This window comes from Hyla sarda, chromosome 1 (assembly GCF_029499605.1).
Source record: "Hyla sarda isolate aHylSar1 chromosome 1, aHylSar1.hap1, whole genome shotgun sequence".
Taxonomy (NCBI): domain Eukaryota; kingdom Metazoa; phylum Chordata; class Amphibia; order Anura; family Hylidae; genus Hyla; species Hyla sarda.
The window spans coordinates 565,381,022-565,404,047 of NC_079189.1; the positions used below are offsets into that span (position 1 = coordinate 565,381,022).

The 23,026-nt window shown below is 45.5% G+C and overlaps 1 long non-coding RNA gene across 1 annotated transcript in view; it reads right to left on the bottom strand.

The window, feature by feature from the left end:
- LOC130311673 (uncharacterized) overlaps positions 1 to 20,120 on the bottom strand; it is a 31,741-nt gene extending 11,621 nt beyond the window's left edge. Inside the window, exon 1 of the long non-coding RNA XR_008859996.1 lies at positions 19,987 to 20,120. This is a non-coding gene — a long non-coding RNA (uncharacterized LOC130311673). The remainder of the gene's footprint in view (positions 1 to 19,986) is intronic.
- Positions 20,121 to 23,026: the final 2,906 nt, after the last annotated feature.

Sequence of the window (23,026 nt, forward strand, 5' to 3'; positions counted from 1 at the left end):
TGTATGTATGAACTTTGTTATGGTACTTTGCTTATTTACTGTGCTTAGTTCTGGTACTGTATTTATTTAGTGTGCTTGCCTCTGGCCAGCCTATGTTGCAGGGAAGGGCACCAAGTTACAATACAGATTAGGTAGAAGACTGGCTAAGATGCACCCCTGCAATACATCTTTGTATATATTCATGCCGTTCTAGAAAGATGGATAGGAAAAGGAACCATTGTTATGGGTTATACCACCAAGTTTGGCTTCTGGAACAAAGATGTGATTGCAAAAAGTTCCTCCTCCTTATGAATAAAACATAGAAGGCAATGGTAAATATGACAAGTAACCTGCTTTCTAACCAAGTTATCGTCTTAAGAGCAGTCCGCTAATGGCCAGCGTGGAGATGTATATTTCATTGGCATTAATACTCTTTGTATAATTTTGTTTTAATCAGCAAAGCATAACAATTACTATACCTGAATATCAAATACATGTTCGTATGAATAAAACATTCCTGCAATAAAATATTTACATATGAAAATGTTTTATTAATGCCTTTATGACCTGGGCAGAAGTTTTCTTCACTAAGTTCTTCATGTCTCCGCTGTTTGTAGCTCATTATAGTTCCTAATGGGATGCAAATTGTAAAAGCTGCTATATTGTGGAATTAGTTTGTAATCCAATTTTGCAACCTCCCATCTACCTTAGTAATTAGGTTCCTCATACATACAAATATACTGTTCTTCATCTAAAATTATTCATATTAGTCATTTCTGAAACCATGCTATGTGGGCCAATGGAAAGCTGAGATGTGATCTTCAGTTTTAAGAATATGTACCCTGTGCTTCTGTGGCATTGTGTAGAGGGAATTGTTTGTTTAGTACTATTAAGCCACTTTTAAGTGAGCAGTGGATGGCAGTATTTATTGAGGCATTACAGGGCTCTGTTGGTGTATTTGGATATTATGTGTTGACTGAATGTTAGAATTTTCTTAAAGTAGTACTCCATCCCTAGACATCTTATGCCCTATACAAAGGATAGGGGATAAGATGCTGGATTGCAGCAGGTCCAGCTGTTGGGAACCCCCCCCCCCCACAATGTCCATGCTGGCACCAGCAATCTACACATTATGTTCAGAATGCTGGGTTTGGGCGCCTGTGGGCATGTTATAATGCCACGCCCCCTCCATTCATGTCATGGTTGGAGATGGGAGCTTGCGATCTTCAAAACCACATCATGATTCCTTTGGTTTAAATTGAGCAGTAGAGATCACATACAGGGCTGCACCATTCCTTGTCTATGAAGCTGCCGGAGATAGCTAAGTGCTAGTCAGCTATTTCCATTAGCATAGACAATAAATAGAGCAGCAATGTGCATGCCAACCCATTGCTTTATTTGGACCTAAGGAGTCAGAGCACCATTCTGAGGATGACAAAAGGAAGGGGGGTAGAGGCAGTGGTCAGAACAACGCAATCTCACACGATATATACAGTATTAAGGTATTGTGTAACTCTGCTACTTATGTACCTATCATCAAACTATTTAAATAGTCTTTAATTGTAGAGTTACTTCTTATCATTGACCTTTTCTACTTCTTCTGATACCAAAATGTCACCAGCAGATCCTTAAAGTCTTGCAAGTTTTGAGGTGCGACCTTCATGGAATTATAACTGTAGTGTCTGACTACTCTGAGCTTCTTGTAGACTGTCACCGTGGAGATGTAGGCACATAGGAGCTATTTATACAAAATGGTAAGAGTAATTTTAGATGCACTGGCTGTAACACTCACATTTCAGAAGACAGGAAACCCGCGGATGTAGATCCGCTGGACCTGTGTGTCAGATGACTCGGACCGTACCAGGGAGCGGAGTCTAAGGTGCCGCTGGTTTTCACCAGAGCCCGCCGCAAAGTGGGATATACTTGCTGTGGCAGGCAGCACCAAGGTCGCTACCCCTGGCACGGCTTGACCACACAGGCAGCTGAGGAGATGCAAGGCACAGACATAAGACAGCTCGTAGTCAGGATAGCAGGTCTGGGCAGGCGGCACAGTAGTGTAGTCAGGAACATAGCAAATGGACAGTAGGCAGGTAGCAAGGTCAGGTCACAGAGCAAAGGATCAGATACACAGCAAGGCAATAACAGGAATGCTTTCTCTCAGGCTCAAGGAAACAAATATCCGGCAGGGAAGTGAGGAGGGTGGAGGAAATTATCAATGAGCCACAGGTGAAATACACTAATGAGCACTCTGGCCCTTTAAATCTTAAAGCTCTGCCGCTCGCACGTTCTAGGGGACAGGGACACATGCACCGGAGCAGAGAGGCAGAGGCGGGGCAGGAGAAGCACCAGGTAAGTGACTGGATCTTGCATGTGGGTGCATCCTGCGATGCGAGTCTTAGCCCCGCCGGCAGCAGCAGGTCAGCATGTGCGGCTGGAGCACATAACGTAACAGTACCACCCCCCCACCCCCCTTTGGTCTCCTTCTCCTTTTATGAGTCAGAAAACTCCTGAGAAGGTCATAGTCCAGGATATTTTCCTCAGGCTCCCAAGATCTCTCCTCAGGACCGTAACCCTCCCAGTTGACCAAAAAAAAATTGTTTACCTCTCACAGTTTTTGTAGCAAGAATCTCTTTATCCTTGAAGCCAGAGACAGGTGTTTTGACAAGATTCTTATGAGAAAACCGGTTTATGACAATAGGCTTGAGGAGAGAAACATGGAAGGAATTAGGAATATGTAACATAGCAGGTAGACGGAGTTTGTAGGAGACAGGGTTGATTTTTTGTAGAATCTGGAAGGGATCAAGGTAGTGAGGACCGAGCTTGTAACAGGGGATCTTGAAGCGGATGTACTTGGATGAAAGCCACACCATGTCACCAGGAGAGAAGGATGGAGGAGGTCCTCTACTTTTATCTGCTTGCACCTTCATGCATGAAAAACAGCACACCTCGATCCGAAACGATATGCTGAGGAAGACCATGTAAATAAAAGACCTGCAGGGCAGACGGAAGACCTTGTAGAGGAATGAAATGAGCCATCTTGGAAAACCGATCTCCAACGAGCCAGATGACAGCGTTATTATGAGATGGAGGCAAATCGGTGATGAACTCCATGGGGATATGGGACCAGGGAGTCTCTGGAATGGGTAAATAGTGGAGCAATGGTCGGCACTATCTGAAAAGTGGTGGTGCACGAGGAAAAAAGTACTGTAATGTAATAACGGAGGTCCCAGCACTCACCGATGCAAGCAAATGGTATTTATTGTATATCCTAGTCACAGGACGCGTTTCGGCACTTAGCCTTCCTCTGCTGTCAACTGGTTTGCTCGCAGGCGCCAGTTATATGCACGAGGAGGCGCCCTAAAATGACGTCACTTCCACTGGCCGGCACGCCGGGAGTGACGTCACGTAGTCATAGTGACATGTCAACAAGGCATCAAAATGTAAACACAAAGCGTTACATGTACAGTGTCATGCAAAAGTGTAATTCATGCGTAGTAACAAGAAGAACAAGAAGAAGCAGTGCGCCTCTTCCCCTCGAGAGCCACAGCGGGGAAAGAAGCATCAGGTAATGTAACTGTTCTCTGCTGGACGGATGCAGTGCGCGCTCCCCCTGCAGAGGGGAGTTAGCGCAGCTAACTGTCAGAGGACGTAATAACAAGCGCCTGTGGCGGTAAGGTACTGTGATCCCAAAAGCCGCTCACGTCTGGCAGTGAACAGTATCGCATGAAGACCTGTCATTTGAGGGGGAAGCGCAGCCGCGCATCCAGCCAAAACTGGTCACCCACTGAGTGACAGTCAGGGAGGACCCACCCGAGCCTATTTGCTCATGGGACCTGATAGCACAAAGTAAATAGTGGTATGATCCCATATCTGAGAAAAGGAGAATTCAACAGTGTAAAGTAGGTATAATGTCAAGATAGCTAATAATAATAGCAGCATAGCGTCCATATAGTAACCATATGTCATCCTAGAATAAAAAATCCAACAATCAACTGGTGGTCACAGGGGAGAAAAATAATAAATAATTACGAGGTGACATTTGAGGCACAGTCACCAAGTTATATTGTAGCAAGCAATGTGGTCTAACTGAAGACCAAGTTACATACTGAGAAGGCACACGAACATGAACATAGAAAACATACCCATCAGCCGAGGGGATAGACTAAGCCAACCCACCTCCCCGATTGCCAGGATCAGACCGAGCTTGTGATAGCTAAAAGAAAAAAGATCAGAGATCAATGGGGAATTCACAGTAAGCTGGTTATTTCATATTCCCTATTGAGCCCTCTTGGCTCCAAAGTTTGTAGGGTGTGAATCCAAAAAGCTTCCCTAAATAGTAGGCGTTTCTTTATGTCACCCCCTCTTTTTGGTAAAGTGACCTGCTCGATTACCTGGAATTTTAGTTGGGAGATGGAATGATTTTTTTCTTTGAAATGGAATGGGACCGGTAACAGGTAATTACCACAGCGAATGGTTGATTTGTGTTTATTGATTCTATCCCTAATTGTCTGCATGGTTTCCCCTATGTACAGTAGTCCGCACGGGCATTTGATCGCATAGATCACGTTTTTGCTTAGACATGTGTGATATCCCTTAATTGTATATGTTCTGCCCGTGTGGGGGTGAGAAATTTTATCACCTTTTAGCACGTTGCTACATTGGGAGCATTGAAGACAGGGGAAGGTACCATTGTGTCTAGATGTAAGGAATCTTTGGGTAGATATGCCTTCATCTTGTTTGGGTAGGGCCCGTACCAGGCTGTTGGATAAGTTCGGTGCTCTTTTGTTACAAATCAGTGGTGGTAAAGTGAACTCAGGGATGTTGGGATATGCCTCCTGTAGTATGTGCCAATGTTTGCGTACGATGTTGTCTATTTTAGGCGTGCACGGGTGAAACTCGCGTACAAATGGTATGCGTTGGGTAGTCGGTTGTATTCTGATGCGTGGGGTGTCACTTCTGGCTTTTCTAAGGATATATTCGGGGTATCCTCTCTCTCTAAATTTGGACTCCATCTCGTCAAGTCTGATCTGTTGTGTATCAGGGTCACTAACGATACGCTGTACTCTCTTGAATTGGGATTTGGGAATGGCCTTTTGATGCTATGCGGATGCGCACTGCTGAAGTGTAGAAGACTATTCCTGTCTGTTGTTTTCTGATACAGGTCTGTAGTGATGTTACCCAATGTGTCTCTTTGGACTAGAGTGTCCAAGAACGGTATGGATTCCTGGCTGAGTGAGAGGGTAAATTGTAACTCTTCCCATATTGAATTGAGATAGGTCAAGAAGGACATGATGGTGTCACATGGCCCCTCCCATATGCAAAAAATATCATCAATATATCTACGCCATATCTTGGCGTGATGTTGAAAAGCCGGATGGTTGTAAATAAAGAATTCTTCAAAGAAGGCCATATAGGCATTTGCATATGGGGGGGCCACGTTTGCGCCCATCGCCGAGCCACGTATCTGTAGATAGAATTTTTCCTTGAACATAAAGTAATTGTCATATAGTACAATTTTAAGTAGTGAGATAAAAAAGTCCTTTTGGATGTCATTGTATGTACTTTTTTGTAATAACCATTCAACCGCTCTGATACCTTTTTCATGTGCTATTGAAGTATAGAGACTGACTACGTCAATTGTGACTAACCAGGTGTTGTCGGAAGTGTCCGTAATATTGTTAAGAATGGAAAGAAATTCAGATGTATCCAGCAGGAAGGATTTTGTTTGTCTAACCAAGGGTGTAAGGGTTTTCTCCAGAGTAATGGACAGGGGATTGAGAGCAGAGTCTATAGATGCCACGATGGGGCGCCCCGGAGGGTTAGTTAATGTCTTGTGAATTTTTGGTAGGATATATATCACAGGTGTGATAGGGAACTGTTTAATCAGAAAAGTCCCCAGTTTGGCATCTATAGTTCCAGCTTCCAAAAAGTGTGTGGTGAGGTCATGGATTTCTTTTTGTATTTTGGGCAAGGGGTTACTCGGAAGAAGCTTATACGTGGAGCTGTCAGAGAGCTGGCGCAGAATCTCTTTATCATAGGCTTGGGTATCCATGATAACAATGGAGCCCCCTTTATCAGCCGGTTTTATGGTAAGGTCGCCATCGCTCATCAGTTCCTGTAAAGCTTTCCTCTCTTCCCTAGATAGATTGTTCCTGGCCTCAAGTGTGTCTGACATATGTCTAGTAGTCATATTCTCAACCTCTTGCTGGACTAGTTGGATAAATGTTTCAGTAGGATGGTATGTGTGCTTGGGGATTGTATCTGCTCTTATTTCTAAGGCCGAACTGCTGAAGTGTCAGTGTCTCACTCCCCTGACTTGGTGGTGTATCAGGGATGGGATTACTGGAAAAGTGTGTTTTTAGTCTCACATTGCGGTACAGTCTATGTAAAGCCAGATCTAATTGGAATGTGTTAAATTTACCTATCGGGCAGAAGGATAAGCCCCTCTGGAGTAGGTTGAGCTGTGTGGAACTGAGGGGTTTGGATGAGATGTTGATGATAATGGATTTATCCCTACCTGAGCTCGGGTCTGTACTTGGGAGCCTCGTGTGTCTGTGGTGGCGGCCTGCCCTCCTCGTTTTTTTTGGGGGTCTGCGCCCTCCCCTGGCCTTGGGAAAAGGGTAGCGTGCTTGTTGACCGCCTGATTGGTCGCTGCTGGAGCCGGAGGAATGGTATCCACCACCGTATCTCCCCAATGGGCGGGCATTTCCTTGTGAGTCTTGCCATCTGTAGACCGTTTTGTTCAGGTAGTCCTCTGTGTCCCTTAGGAACTTCTGACGTTTAGTAGCTTCAATGTCCTTTCTGTAGGTCTCAAGTTGTTGGTCTAGGTTGTCCTTCAGGGTTTTAAAGTCCCCCTCGTCCAGACAGTCCTGTAGTTGTAGTTCCACACCCTCGATCTTAAGCTTGGAGGCGTTGATAGCTGTATGTAATTTATCCACCGTCAGGGTTATGATGTCCAATGAGCACTTGTTAATTATTCTTTCAAAATCTTTACAATAGGTGGGATCATCCACAAAAAGAGTAGGACGTAGGTTAACCCGTAGTCTTCTAGGGATCCTGCTCTGTCTGTGATACTCAGTCAGTGTCGCAGCATGTAGTTCATACGACAATAGTTTCCGTGATTCTTTTTCGAAGTCACGTTTAATGAATTCACTTGGAGGAATCTGTAAAAATTCTGTGCTGATCGTTGGTTGAGCAAAAATCCGGGCAGTCTCCTCCGTGTTGAAGGATAACGTAGTGGACATCTGGCTTGCGATTCAGGTGCACGTACAAAATAAGTCAATAGTGGAGCAATGGTCGGCACTATCTGAAAAGTGGTGGTGCACGAGGAAAAAAGTACTGTAATATAATAACGGAGGTCCCAGCACTCACCGATGCAAGCAAATGGTATTTATTGTATATCCTAGTCACAGGACGCGTTTCGGCACTTAGCCTTCCTCTGCTGTCAACTGGTTCGCTCGCAGGCGCCAGTTATATGCACGAGGAGGCGCCCTAAAATGACGTCACTTCCACTGGCCGGCACGCCGGGAGTGACGTCACGTAGTCATAGTGACATGTCAACAAGGCATCAAAATGTAAACACAAAGCGTTACATGTACAGTGTCATGCAACAATGTAATTCATGCGTAGTAACAAGAAGAACAAGAAGAAGCAGTGCGCCTCTTCCCCTCGAGAGCCACAGCGGGGAAAGAAGCATCAGGTAATGTAACTGTTCTCTGCTGGACGGATGCGGTGCGCGCTCCCCCTGCAGAGGGGAGTTAGCGCAGCTAACTGTCAGAGGACGGGTAAAGGCTGTAAGAGTCCTGCAGGTCTCTGTAGAGGAGTTTTGTCACAGGCACAAGTTTCACAGGAACAAGCAAAATCAGAAACATCACGCTCAATATGGGGCCACCAGTAGTGCTCGGAGATAAGAAGTAGAGTCTTGTGTATTCCAGGATGTCCTGCAGTCAAGGAAGAATGACCCCATTTCAGGACCTTGCATCTCAATCTGACAGGCACAAAGGATTTTCCTGGAGGAACTTTCTGAATCTCTACAGGAGCGGCAGGAATCAAACAGTCAGGAGGAATAATATGCCCAGGTGTGGAGTCCAAACCAATGACGTCAGAGGACCTGGAGAGAGCATCAGCCCTGATGTTCTTGTCTGCTGGATGGAAGTGAATGAAGAAGTTGAACCTAGAAAAAACAGTGACCACCTTGCCTGGCGGGGGTTCAAACGCTGAGCAGACTGAAGGTATAGAAGATTCTTATGGTCGGAGTAGATGCTGACCGGATAAGAAGAACCTTCCAATAAATGTCACCATCACTTTATAGCGAGGAGTTCACGATCTCCAATGGAGTAAATCCTCTCAGCAGGAGAGAAGGTTTTGGAGAAGAACCCACAAGTTACACTCTTGCCCTTGGCGTGAGAACGGCACCCACTCCAATAGATGAGGCATCAACCTCCAAAGCTAAGGGCCTCTCCGGATCAGGTCTTGAAAGCAAAGGAGCAGAGGCAAACACAGACTTTAAATGGGAGAAGGCCTCGTCAGCCTCTTGAGGTCAAGATTTAGGATTAGATGCCTTCTTAGTGAGCGCCACAATTGGAGTAACCAAGGATGAAAAATGTTGGATAAATTGACCACAATAGTTTGCAAATCCCAGAAAGCGTGGAATAGCACGTAGGCCCGAAGGACAAGGCCAATCCAATACTGCAGAAATTTATCTGGATCCATCTGCAGGCCCTGGTGAGAGACAATGTAGCCGAGAAATGGAAGACTAGATTTCTCGAACAGGCTTTTTTCCAGTTTGGCATAGAGATGATTCTTCCGTAGTCGCTGAAGAACCAGACGAAAATGAGTACGATGCTCCTCTAAGTTGGAAGGGAAGATAAGGATGTCATCTAGGTATACGACAACACAGGTTTAGAGAAGATCACGGAAGATATAATTGACAAACTTGAAAAACGGCTGGAGCACTGCAGAGACCAAAAGGCATTACAAGATACTCAAAATGTCCGTCAGTATTGAAGGCCATTTTCGATTCATCTCCCTTGCGGATATGAATAAGATTATAAGCTCCACATAAGTCCAACTTGGAGAAGACCTTGGCACCACGTAGAAGGTCACAAAGTTTTAAGATAAGAGGTAGTGGGTAACGGTTCTTGACCGTGATTTTGTCCCCTGTAGTCAATGCATGGACGGAGTGAGCCATCCTTCTTTCCCACAAAGAAGAAACCTGCTCCAGCAGGAGAAGAGGACTTACGTATAAATCCCTTTAGGAGATTCTCCGGGATATACTCAACCATAGTTTTGGTCTCAGGAACCGATAGAGGGTATATCCTTCCAGAAGAAGGAGTGGTACCAGGCAGAAGATCAATTGGGCTGTAGTAAAGACGATGTGGAGGAAGACACTGCGCTTGTTTCTTTCAGAAAACATCAGAGATATCTTGGTAAGGTGGTGGCAGGCAAGGTAAAGGAGGAAGACGAAAAACATTTTTTAGACTGAACTGATTGGAGGCAAAGATTTTGACAGGATTGTCCCCAACGAATAATCTCTCCAGTTCTCCATTCCAGTTGCGAAGAATGGCGTTGCAGCCAAGGAAGGCCAAGGAAGGCTCCATGGAGCCGGCTGAGTGCAACGAATCGTTTCACAGTAAAACTGCTTGATCACAGCGTGGTGTCTCAGAGGCAGTGGCCTTGGCGTGACAAGTGGGCTTGTTCTTTTTGATCAAAATGTATACTAACAACCTGCTAGTTTTTTAAATTATGTTGAGAAGCAAGTAGATCAAAATACAAATGGTGGATGTGCGGCTATGTTTCTCTATTTGTGTTGTACATAACTACTATAATACTGCTCTTATGTACAAGAATATAACTACTATAATACTGCCCCCATGTACAAGAATATAACTACTACACTGCTCAAAAAAATTAAGGGAACACTTAAACAAAACAATGTAACTCCAAGTCAATCACACTTCTGTGAAATCACACTGTTCACTCAGGAAGCAACACTGATTGACAATCACTTTCACATGATGTTGTGCAAATGGAACAGACAACAGGTGGAAATTATAGGCAATTAGCAAGACACCCCAATAAAGGAGTAGTTCTTCAAGTGGTGACCACAGACCACTTCTCAGTTCCTATGCTTCCTGGTTGATGTTTTGGTCACTTTTGAATGCTGGCGGTGCTTTCACTCTAGTGGTAGCATGAGATGGAGTCTACAACCCACACAAGTGTCTCAGGTAGTGCAGCTCATCTAGGATGGCACATCAATGCAAGCTGTGGCAAGAAGGTTTGCTGTGTCTGTCAGTGTAGTGTCCAGAGCATGGGGGCGCTACCAGGAGACAGTCCAGTATATCAGGAGATGTGGAGGAGGCTGTAGGAGGGCAACAACCCAGCTGCAGGACCGCTACCTCCACCTCTATGCATGGAGGAGCAGGAGGAGCACTACCAGAGCCCTGCAAAATGACCTCCAGAAGCCAACAAATGTGCATGTGTCCACTTAAATGGTCAGAAACAGACTCCATGAGGGTGGTATGAGTGTCCGACGACCACAGGTGGGGGTTGTGTTTACAGCCCAAAACCGTGCAGGACGTTTGGCATTTGCCAGAGAACACCAAGATTGGCAAATTCGCCACTGGCGCCCTGTGCTCTTTACAGATGAAAGCAGGTTCACACTGAGCACATGTGACAGATGTGACAGAATCTCGAGATGCCGTGGAGAATGTTCTGCTGCCTGCAACTTCCTCCAGCATGACCGGTTTGGCAGTGGGTCAGTAATGGTGTGGTGTGGCATTTCTTTGGGGGCCGCGCAGCCCTCCATGTGCTTTCCAGAGGTAGCCTGACTGCCATTAGGTACCGAGATGAGATCCTCAGACCCCTTGTGAGACCATATGCTGGTGCCGTTGGCCCTGGGTTCCTCCTAATGGAAGACAATGCTAGACCTCATGTGGCTGGAGTGTGTCAGCAGTTCCTGCAAGAGGAAGGCATTGATGCTATGGACTGGCCGCCCGTTCCCCAGACCTGAATTTGATTGAGCACATCTGGGACATCATGTCTTGCTCCATCCACCAACGCCACGTTCCACCACAGACTGTCCAGGAGTTCATCAGGAGCATGCCCAGGTGTTGTAGGGAGGTCATACCGGCACGTGGAGGCCACACACACTACTGAGCCTCATTTTTACTTGTTTTAAGGACATTACATCAAAGTTGGATCAGTTTGTAGTGTGGTTTTCCACTTTGATTTTGAGTGTGACGCCATATCCAGTCATCCATGAGTTGATACATTTGATTTCCATTGATAATTTTGATAATTTTTGTGTGATTTTGTTGTCAACACATTCAACTATTTAAAGATGAAAGTATTTCATACGATTAGTTCATTCATTCAGATCTAGGATGTGTTATCTTAGTGTTTCCTTTATTTTTTTTTAGCAGTGTATAATTAAAGGGGTACTCCGGTAAAAACCTTTTTTCTTTTAAATCAAATGGTGGCAGAAAGTTAAACATATTTGTAAATTACTTCTATTAAAAAATCCTAATCCTTCAAGTACTTATTAGCTGCTGAATGCTACAGAGGAAATTCCTTTCTTTTTGGAACACTGATGACATCACGAGCACAGTGCTCTCTGCTGACATCTCTGTCCATTTTAGCAACCATGCATAGCAGTTGTATGCTAAGGGCAGCATGGTGACTCAGTGGTTAGCACTGCTGCCTTGCAGTGCTGGGGACTTGGGTTCAAATCCCACTAAGGACGACAATAAATAAAGCATTATTATTATTATAACGTCAGCAGAGAGAACTGTGCTTGTGATGTCATCAGAGAGCAATCCAAAAAGAAAATAATTTCCTCTGTAGTATTCAGCAGCTAATAAGTACAGGAAGGATTAAGATTTTTTTAATAGAAGTAATTTACAAATATGTTTAACTTTCTGCCACCAGTTGATTTAAAAGAAAAAAGGTTTTCACCGGAGTACCTCTTTAAGGCTAGGTTTACATATGTCAGTTGTGTCAGGCTCAGTTTTTTTTCTTAACTGTTCACATCTGATGGCATGACTGGTGCTCAAAAAGTGCATAAATTGTCATCAGTCAAAAACCATCAGTTGCCATCAGTTTGAGCAATTACCTACCTTGAAACTAAAGCCGTGGGGAAAGGTAGGCATAGTCAATCCTGTTGGTCTAGTGGTACAAAATCTGGAAAAAAAAACTGTAATTGATCAGGCTGCCTTTAGCATTAGACAGGGTGCCTCCAGCACTAGAACTCCCAGCATGCCCGCTGGGAGCTGCAGGGAGTTGTAGTTTTGCAACAGCAGGAGGCACCCTGGTTGCGTAGTATTTATTGTACCAGTCCTTGAGATGGACTGCCGGAGGCAAAAGCCAATGCTTGCAATATGCTTTCAGTTCTGTTCGAGTCCAACCATCCAACGTCTAAACTGAGACACCGGATGATTGTGAACGGTCCCATTCAAATGAATGGGATTGGTTCTGGTTTCAATTTCCCTCCAGCGCAGCTTTTGCAGCGTCGGAGGGGACTGACAACGGACGCCGCATATATTACGGGCTAGGAAAAGAAATGCTTCTAATGTTATATGAGCTGATTCAATGGATAGTGAAAAGTTCTGCAACTTTCTAATCTATTTTGTGCTTGAATCTTGAGGCTGTTCTTGTTGAAGGTGTTGTACATAAATAGAAAAATATGGCTTACAATAAAGGGAACCACACTTGTCAACAGGTTGTGTGTGGTATTGCATCTCAGCCATGGTGGGGATTATGTAAATAAGGTCTTTCTGTGGGATGCCAAGGTCTTAAAAAATTGCAATGTCCCAGTACAGATCCTGCTTTCAAGTATTTGGTTGTTGTATGCTTGGAGTGTTGTTGTATGCTTGCGGTGCTGCCATTTTGTGGAGCCCGCGCTCATCTTGTCCTGGAGGATCCATCATTGACAGGCCCGGTAGGTCAGAGCTGCCACCAAGGTTACCCATGATTCACATATAGTACCCCGGCCGGGTATGTAGGTGCACTGAATGCATCCGACGGTGATCCTCCCAGCCAGGGCCTGTGTCTGCAGTCTGCTCTGCACTGCTATTCACATGGGGGTAAGTGTCTTCTACAGACACTGGGGTGCAATGCTCTGCACATACCCCCATGTGTATAGCAGGACTCTGCACTAGTGCAACTGCAAACACACTGCTATATACATGGAGGGGTATATGCAGACTGCAGAGCATTGCACCCTAGAGTCTTCTACAGACCCAAGTGTGCAATGATCTGCAGTCTGCACATACCCCCATGTGCATAGCAGTGTGTGTGGTGTATATTCCTATACAGGTGGGGGTATGTGCAAAGCATTGCACCCTAGTCTGTACTACAGACTAGTGTGCAATGCTCTGCATATACCCACACCTGTATAGGAATGTACACTAAACACACGGCTATACACATGGGGGGGTATGAGCAGACTGCAGAGCATTGCACCCTAGGGTCCTCTACAGACCCTAGGGTGCAATGCTGCAATCTGCACATACCCTATGGGGGTTCCCTATGGGAGCTATAACAAAAAGTAAAAAAGTGTAAAAAAAATTAAAAAAATTACCCCTTTACATTAAAGGGGTACTCCAATGGGTAACGTTCAGAACTTAATTTTCCGAAGGCTGTTTACGTGCTGTGGGAGTTGGCTGCGCCCCTCCTGACCTCATGGCCATGCTCCCCAATGAAAGTCTATGGGAGGAGGCTTGACAGCCGTCACACCACTTCGTAGACTTGCATCAAGGGGGCGTGGACCATGAAGTCCCGAGGGGCGAGGCCAACCCCAGATAAATTCTCCCAGAGGAACTCTAATCACCCTTTCCACTAAAGCTAAAAAAAAAAAAAAAATCCTTAATAAGAAAGACTGAATGGGCCAGGCCACTCCAAGCTAGGGTGCTTTACCCAATATATATAATCACAAATAACCTTCACTAAGAAAGACTGAATGAGTGAGCACTCACCACACCTGTGGGCTTCCAGTAGTTTTTTACTTCATTTCGTTCAGCTGGGAGGCCGGAAGAAGTGCACGGCTGTGCACGAAAACAGTTGTTTGCCTCTGAGTGCCCCTGCAGGTCCACGCCAGCCTCCCCACTGAACTAAACAAAGTAAAAGACTACTGGAAGCCTGCAGGTGTGGTGATTGCTCACTCATTCAGTCTTTCTTTTTTTGTGCTTTAATATATTGAGTAAAGCACCCTAGCTTGGAGTGGCCCGGAATACGTAGTATCTGTGTTCGTTGCTAGCACCTGCCCTGTACTCAGCTACTCCAGTAAGCCTTGTGCTCTCAACTCTTACCTTCTTGTGGTTGTCTAAAAAAAATAATAATAATGATAACATATCTGTCGACTAAACCCCTTGAGGATGCCTTTCTTTGCATTACTCTTTCATTTTTCCATCTACAGACCCATGAGGCTTGTTTTATGAACAACCAATTGTACTTTGTAATAACACCTTTCATTTTACCACAAAATCGATGGTGAAGCCAAAAAAAAAATTTATTTGTGCGGGGTAAGAAAAAAAAAAGAGAGGTAGTATAGCAGGATGTGCCACACACAGGCCCGTCTCACCAGATGTCAGCGCAGGAGAGGCCCTGGAGAGACAGCCTGCCTGGAAGACCAGTCCATGAGGAGGAAGTCTGGCCGTCCCGGCAACTGCATCCACGGTCGTTCTCTGCAGCTTCTGTGCTCCACAGACCCTCCAGCTCGGGGACCTACTGCTTAGTGCAATGGCCCATAGCAGTAGGTCCTTATCCTGGACCGGACAAGCAGTGGAGCACAGGGGAAAACTATCTAGATGGGCCTTCCTACAGGGGAACAACTATCTGGGAGGGTCTGCCTACAGGGGGCAGCTATCTAGGGGGGCCCGACAAGCAGTAAGCACATTTGAGTATATGGCTGCTGGAACTCAAGGGGGGAACTATCTACTGCTGACTACAGAGGGACAACTATCTAGCGGGATCTGCCTACGGGGGGCAGCTATCTAAGGGGGAGTCTACCTACCCTGGTCACCTACATAATGGGGGAATGTACAAGAAGGGACCTGTCTACCTACTGGAACTACCAATATTATCTAAGGGGGGGGGATAACTTCTCTTCCCCAACCCACTTATCTATCCACTGTCCTATGTGGGACAACAAGGGGGACAATATTACTGTTTGTGGCACTATAGGTCTTGGAAAAGTGCGGACCCTGAAATATTTTTTTTCCAGCAGATCCTGCAGAGACAATTTGTAGCTGGAAGAAATTGTCATGACAGTCTGAGCTAGTTGGAAAAGAGAAAGAACGCTTTTGAACAGAGAAGACATCTTATATGGTCTGTAGTGGTAATGCTGGTGGTTGTTGTTATCTGTGTATAAGAGGTCCTCATAAACTTAGGTGACAGACTGGCAACATTATCGCTGTTAAAGAGGTATTCCCATTCCGGATGTGTGGGCGTGGTTAAGTTCATAGTTGAAGGCGTGGTTAGAGGTGTGGCTTGCCCCTCTTTGCTCTCAGCAAAAGTTGGGAGGTATGTATGGTGCGGGCCTGGCCAGGTATGTGCAGAGCATTGCATCGGTCAGTGACCCAGGGCCTCTGAGTCTGCACAGTCACTGCTATTTACATCTGTACATACACTAGAGTGCAATGCTCTGCACATATCCCCATGTACAGCAGTGTGTGTACTGGACACACTGCTATACATAGGGAGTATGTGCAGAGCATTGCACCTTAGTGTCTGTACATTCCTATGTTAGCGGAAGCAGGCGGGACTGGACAGGCATTTTAGTGGGAGTGATTGGACACAAATGTTGCAGGTGCAGGCGGGAGTGGAGCAAACACCCTGCAGGAGCGAGCGGGATTGGTCAGACATGCATTGGGAACGGGCGGGTGCGGGATTGAAAAAACAGTCCCACGCAGGGCTCTACTCTGCATTGTACTCTACTAAGTTGTTGTGTCTGCTAGTGCGTGAAGCAGTGGTCTCCAAACTGTGGACCTCCAGATGTTGCAAACTACAACTCTTGGCATGGTGGGAGTTGTAGATTTTCAACATCTTGAGGTCCACATTTCGGAGACCTCTGGCATAGAGAGTTGATTTTCAATGCAGAATGTTGCAACATGTTTTGGTACTCAGGTACTGTGAGGATGTGAGTTCATGTGTGTATATGCTGCTTTGTAGTACTGTGATGCCTTCTTGTGGCTCTGTCTCTCAGTAGGGGTGTGTGTGTGCGTTGACTCGAGCTGTTTAGATATCAATGCTGTCTCCATCCAGAAGCAGTCCTTCCTCCCTGACTTCCCGCTGTTTGATAGACTGTCATTTGGCCGCAGTATTCAGAGGAGCCAGCTGGCGGCTGAGCACTAAAGCCAGTGACTTGCATGTGTTTTTCTGACATTTAACAAATGGGAACAGCTTGCGAAACTGCATTAAGTCGCTCAGTCACACATGTAATGATCAGCTGTGGTAGGTGCGCTTCCTGAACGTCACAACACACACAGCGCAAAAGACGCAACCAGGCTGTGATAACACAACTCAGCAGCCTCTTATGAGAGCGTGGCCGCTCCTTCCCTAATGTGAGACGATCAATGTTGTGGCCTTGTGTAGGTCCCCCTCTGCGCTGTAAGAGGCCAGAACATTGATCGGATGGACATTAACAGTGGGTGAACTATTGGCTCAGTGACCAATTTATCAAAGGTCAAGTGTTTAAGTAAACCCCTGTTATATGCTTCCTGCAGCTATAATGACGATAGTTTTTACCGTAGGGGTTTTGGCAATTACATTTCCAATTATTGGGACGGAATCCACAAGGATCTTATCATTAAATGTATAACATGTCAGGTATACAGAGTAAAGATGTAAAGATTAATAATTTATAATGAAAAGTTCTGCCAATTTCTAAAATACTTTAGCATCTAATTCCTCTCTAAGATCTCGATTTGCTGTCTATGAATGGAAATGCACCAGCCACCCATGTGAGGGGGCACCCCAGAATGCTTATCACCTCTTCAAATGATGGGGAGCAGAAAAAGTCCTATCGGTCCTACTCCCCAGTGCTATCGGTCCTACTCCCCTACTGATCCCTGGTTGTCTCGGAAGAATACTGTTCTAAGACATTAGGGGGTGGGCGCTTGTATTGTTCATCCTATTAGGGGGAAATCACGCCCACATACAATGTTGCTGCAATATTAACATTGTGCAGCTATCGGACATTGCGTGTGGGTGTGCTTTTGCCTCCACGTGATGATCAGGATAGGCCAATCTCGAGTGGGCTTCATTGGAGGCAGGTAGGACCTTTTCTGCTCCCTAGTCAAACCCTTTAAAGGGGTACTCCAGTGGAAAACATGTTTTTTTAAATCAACTGGTGCCAAAAAGATAAACAGATTTGTAAATTGCTTCTATTTAATAATCTTAATCCTTCCAGTACTTATTAGCTGCTGAATACTACAGAGGAAATTCTATTTTTTTTGGATTTCTTTTCTGTCTGTCCACAGTGCTGTCTGCTGACATCTCTGTCCGTTTCAGGAACTGTCCAGAGCAGGATATGTTTGCTATGGGGATTTTCTCCAGCTCTGGACAGTTCCTGACATGGAAAGAGGTGTCAGCAGAGAGCACTGTGGACAGACAGAAAATAAATCCAAAAAGAAAAGAATTTCCTCTGCAGTATACAGCCGCTAATAAGTACTGGAAGGATTAAGATTTTTTAATAGAAGTAATTTACAAATCTGTTTAACTTTCTGGCACCAGTTGATTGAAAAAAAAAAAAGTTTTCCACCGGAGTACCCCTTTAAAGTGTACCTTTCATGAATCTGATCGCTAGAACAGGTGGGGAGAGAAGTGCACAGCCACGTGCTTCACGTCGAGTTCCTGCATTTTGTCTTTGTGAGTGAGATGGCCTCATAGACTTGCATTATGAGACTATTTTGGGAAACTCACCAAGCGCACACTTCTCCTGGCTGGCTCTAGTGATCGGACAGGGTTTTTAATACTCAGACCTCAACAAATAAAAACTTTTGATATGTCTCTATGACAGTGTCTATTTAAACGTGTTGTCTAGCAAAAAGGGCTTTCTAAACACTGATATTCTCAACGCCCCCCTGCCTCTTGTCCCCGCCCCTCAGATATGCTTTGTCCAGCCATCAGAACGCACGGCAGCTCAATGCAGCGCTAATGGTCCTAGGAGACAGAGTGTGGCACTACATTTATTGGCTCTGATCGAGGTCTTATTTTTATAATATAAAACCACTGAATCACTGTTCCTAAGACTTACCATCTTACTGATGGTCTGTTTATTCAGCACGGTGCACGGCAAGCAAGACGGCTCCAATCTCCCTTCTCTCTGTATGCCTTGTGCTGTGCACAACAGAGAGGAAGGGAATCACAGCCTGCCTGCCGTGATTGGCTCCCTGTTCTATGCGCTCGCCCAAGCCCAAGCGCAGCATGGAACAGGGAAGGGCGGAAGTGTTACTCGGCATACTTCACTTGACGTCACGCCTGCTGGGTAACGCCCCTTCAGCCAAAAAAGCTCCCAAGCAAGTGAGCAAGCATTTAAGGGGTACTCTGCCCCTAGACATCTTAACCCTCCAAAAGGATAGTGGATAAGATACAGTGGTCCCTCAACATATGATATTAATTGGTTCCAGGAGAACCATCATATGTTGAAACCATCATATGTCGAGTAGATATGTCTATGTAAAAATGGTAATTGGTTCTGGGGCCTTGGAACCATTGTATGTTGAATACATATCTCTATGGGAAACTGCTAATTGGTTCTGGGATGACCATTGTATGTGGAGTGTATGGAGAGTGTTAAATAAACCAGGGTGACTCCAGCTGTTGCACAACTACAACTCCCAGCATGCATGAACATCCATTGACTGCCTGGGCATGCTGGGAGTTATAGTTTTGCAACAGCTGGAGGCACACTGATAGGGAAACATTGATGTATGGGGTGTATAGTGTGTATATGTATTGTATGTGATGTGTGACATCGCATACAGTACTGTACAGTTCTTTAAATACCTTCAGGGGGGACAGAATGTCCTCCATTACCATCCTGCCGACTACAGCTCTATAGGAAAGGAAGGGGAGGGCAGCCAGCAACTCATTGCATACCTGCAGCAAGATGCTACAGGCTATTGGCTATGGCGGCACTGGGGGGGGGGGGGCTTACACGGAGCTCACAGTGGAAGTCTGTATGAGTTAGCAGGACAGCATGTGAGTAACAGGAGGCAGAACGGGGCACACGGGGACATTAAACAACTATCTGTCAGTTGCTGAAGTTGTCAGCGCTGTCAGATAGCTGTTTGAACGATGGCCCCGACACACAGCAGCATCATATGTCGAGGCTGCCTTTAACATACGATGGGCTCTGAGAGGCCATCATATGTTGAAATGATCATATGTCGAGGCCATCATAAGTCGGGGGATCACTGTATCTGATCGCAGGGGTCCCACTGCCTGGGACCCCCGGGATCTCGGCTGTAGCACCCCACTGTCATTACTGCACAGAGCTAACTCTCTCCATGCGTAATGACGGACGATACAGGGGCCGGAGCACCGTGACATAATGGCTCCGCCCCCTCATGACGTCACGGACTGCCCCCTGAATGCAAGTCTATGGCAGGGGGCGTGATGGCCGCCATGCCCCCTCCAATAGACTTGTATTGAGGGGGTGAACCGTGACATCCCGAGGGGGGCGGAGCCATGATGTCACAATGTACCAGCCCCTGTGTCATTACACAGAGAGGGAGTTTGCTCTGTGCAATAATGACAGAGTGGTGCTGCAGCCGAGATCCCGGGGGTCCCCAGCGGCGGGACCCCCGCGATCAGACATACCTTTGGATAGGGGATAAGATGTCTAGGGGCTGAGTACCCCTTTAAAAGATGGAAAACAAAATAAATACTTAAAGGTGTACTCCGGTGGTTAATTTTTTTGACTATATGGCATCTTCTTTGTAAGTTTTGTTTTTCTGTAATATACATGTGTCATATGTTTTGGCAGCATGTGAGTGTTTTTCTTACCTGTTTGTTGGGCAGGAAGTTCTGTAGTTCAGAGGATTTTCTTTTACTGTTGTCCACAGTTCTGAGTCTGTTGTGGACAAGATGTCACAGCTTTTTTTTTTACACAGGAGTACACAGCTCCTCACCTCCCCTCCCCCTACTCTGTATTCTAAGGACACAGGTCTGCACAGGAGAAGGACCTCACAGAGAAGAGAAGTGTTATCTGAAGGGGAGGATGAGAAGGTGCACGGGCTGGGGATGTATGGACTGCAGGGGAATAGATCTCATACTGGGAATGATCTCTATGGGGGAGATTTATCAAAACCGGTGCAGAGGAAAACTTGCCCAGTTGCCCATAGCAACCAATCAGATTGCTTCTTTCATTTTTCACAGGCCTTCATAAAAATGAAAGAAGCAAGCTGATTGGTTGCTATGGGCAACTGGGCAAGTTTTCCTCTGCACAGGTTTTGATAAATCTCCCCCTATATGTGAAGGGGGAGGGGGGGGGACTCCTGAATGACACATGCCGGGAGTTGTAGTCCCTGTTGTGTGTGTGTGTGTGTATGCTAGTGTTTACAAACCAGTGTGCCTCCAGCTGTTGCAAAACTACAACTCCCAGCATGCCCAGACAGACTTTGGGCATGCTGGGAGTTGTAGATTTGCAACAGCTGGAGGTATACTGGTTGGGAAACACTGTTCTAGCCTATTCAGCATACACATCATGTTACACCAGTGTTTCCCAACCAGTGTGCCTCCAGCTGTTGCAAAACTACAACTCCTAGCATGCCCAAAGGCTGTCAAGGCATGCTGGGAGTTGTAGTTTTGCAACACCTGGAGGCACCCTGGTTGGGAAACACTGGTGTATGCCCTACAGAGGTGTGGTGAACTACAACCCCCAGGAGACTACAGAGGCAGCATGCTGGTGTTATACCACAGACTGAAGACTCCTGAATGACACATGCTGGGAGTTGTAGTCCCTTTTGTGTGTGTGTGTGTGTGTGTGTATGCCAGTGTATCCCAACCAAGGCTGATTATATTAGTGTGCTGTGTATAAGGGGGCTGACCTGGGAAAATAGTAGGGTGGGTAAAGTGCGGAACAAACAAACAAAAAAAAAAAGGAGCCGCCCCAAACCAGCAAGGCATGTGGCATGCTGGGATTTGTAGTTTTCAGCACAGCAAGAAACAGGAAATAGAAGCAAAGATAGGAAACAAAGACAACAAAAAAAGGAAATAGAGTAGGCTAACCAACAAGAATAGAAATGAAACAAAACAAATAAGGTAAGTCAAAAACGGAAAAACACGTTGACCACCGGAGTACCCCTTTTAATGAAAGTGAAAAAGGAAAACTGCGGGGGATACCTAATAAGAGGGAAACATACCAGCAACAGAATATACAGTCTTCACATGGTGGCAGGTGCTCTTTAACTGTGTCAACACATCACATTGCTGCTCAGCCAATCACTGGGACACAGCTGTGGCCAGAGATTGGCTGGGCGGCATTGTGAGGCATTGACCACAGCAATAGGAGGTAAAGCGCGGCATAGACTGGACACCACAATAATGGAGACTGTGGAGGAGTGTGGGAGGTAAGTATGTTTTTTTATTTTGTTTTATCAGACAGCCTAGGCACATTAGAAAAAAAATGTTTTTTGCTGGACAACACCCACCTTTAAAGGACAACTGCAGCGCAATATACACTTATCCCCTATCTACAAGATAGGGGATAAGTGTTTGATTGAGGGGGGTCCGACCGCTGGGACCCCCCTCGATATCCCTAACAGGGCGCCGCCATTAGCGCTCATTGTGACGTAGCGTCGACCTAGAGGTCGATGGTGACGCCCCGTCTCCTCCCCGTCCCCATACAATTCTATGGGGGAGGCACGAACGCTGCCTCCCCGCCTCTCCCATAGAGATGTATGGAGGAGGTGTGCCGGCTACAACGTCATGCTGCGGCTGGCACGCCCCCTGCATGGGACAGCCGCGGCCCCGTACAGGAGATCAGAGGGAGTCCCAGCAGTCGGACCCCCCGCGATCAAACACTTATCCCCTATCCTGTGGATAGGGGATAAGTGTTAATCACGCTGCAGATTTCCTTTAAGAATAAATGTATAGTACTGTTATTAGGTTACATTTTAAATATACTGAAGCATTTTTGGTGATGTTTTTTCTCATTTTCTATCTCACACTTTCTGTTCTGTAGAGAAAACATTTTAGCAGTCTCCTCCTTATCATCCCAGACTGAATTACAATGAAAGGTGACACCAGTAAATAAATGAGACAGTATCAGGTCATTTACACTAGGTGATGGTCAAAACTCCTCTCTTCCTGCTAACTGATCCCTGCACTGGTTACAGAGCATACCTAGAAAACTATAGGAGTTAATAAGGTCCTATAGAAGTTAAAAAGGTCCCCTCCAGTCAAATGTTTACTATATCCATGAAGCTGCTGTAAAGCATATTTCTAAATGCTGTTAATAGAGCAGAGCATAAGCTCAGACAATTTGGCTGCCCATGTAATATGGTAACAAAAATAAAAAATTTAATAAAATATTTACAATCAGAAAATAGAAACAATAAAAACACAATTGTTCCTATTCCCAACAACTTAACCCTTATGTTGCCAGGAATGTGAGAATTTAGGTTCTATTCTCGATATTTATTGAGGTTGCCCCAAAATCTTCACCATCTGGAAGCAGGTCTGGTGAATTACCACTTCTTTGACTGATTTTCAACTCCCATTTGCGAGTTTCTGGCCTACGACATTTGGTGAATGCTACTAGGGCTTGTATTGCTGCACTGTGGAGATGCCTGAAGGCCATGTCCTTGAAACTCTGGATACATGTAGAAAGTTCAGGGTATCATCACATCTGATGAATATAAAACATCATAAGTGACTACACTGCTACACTCTCCTCTTTCCATTGGGTTTGATGTTTTTTTTTGTTTGTTTGTTTGCTTTTTTCCCTTATTGCTTTCCCTTCCTTTTCTTTTCTGGTCATTTTTAGGCTATGAACAGACAACTTTTGTAAAACACATGAAAAACCATTCCTATCATTAGGGAC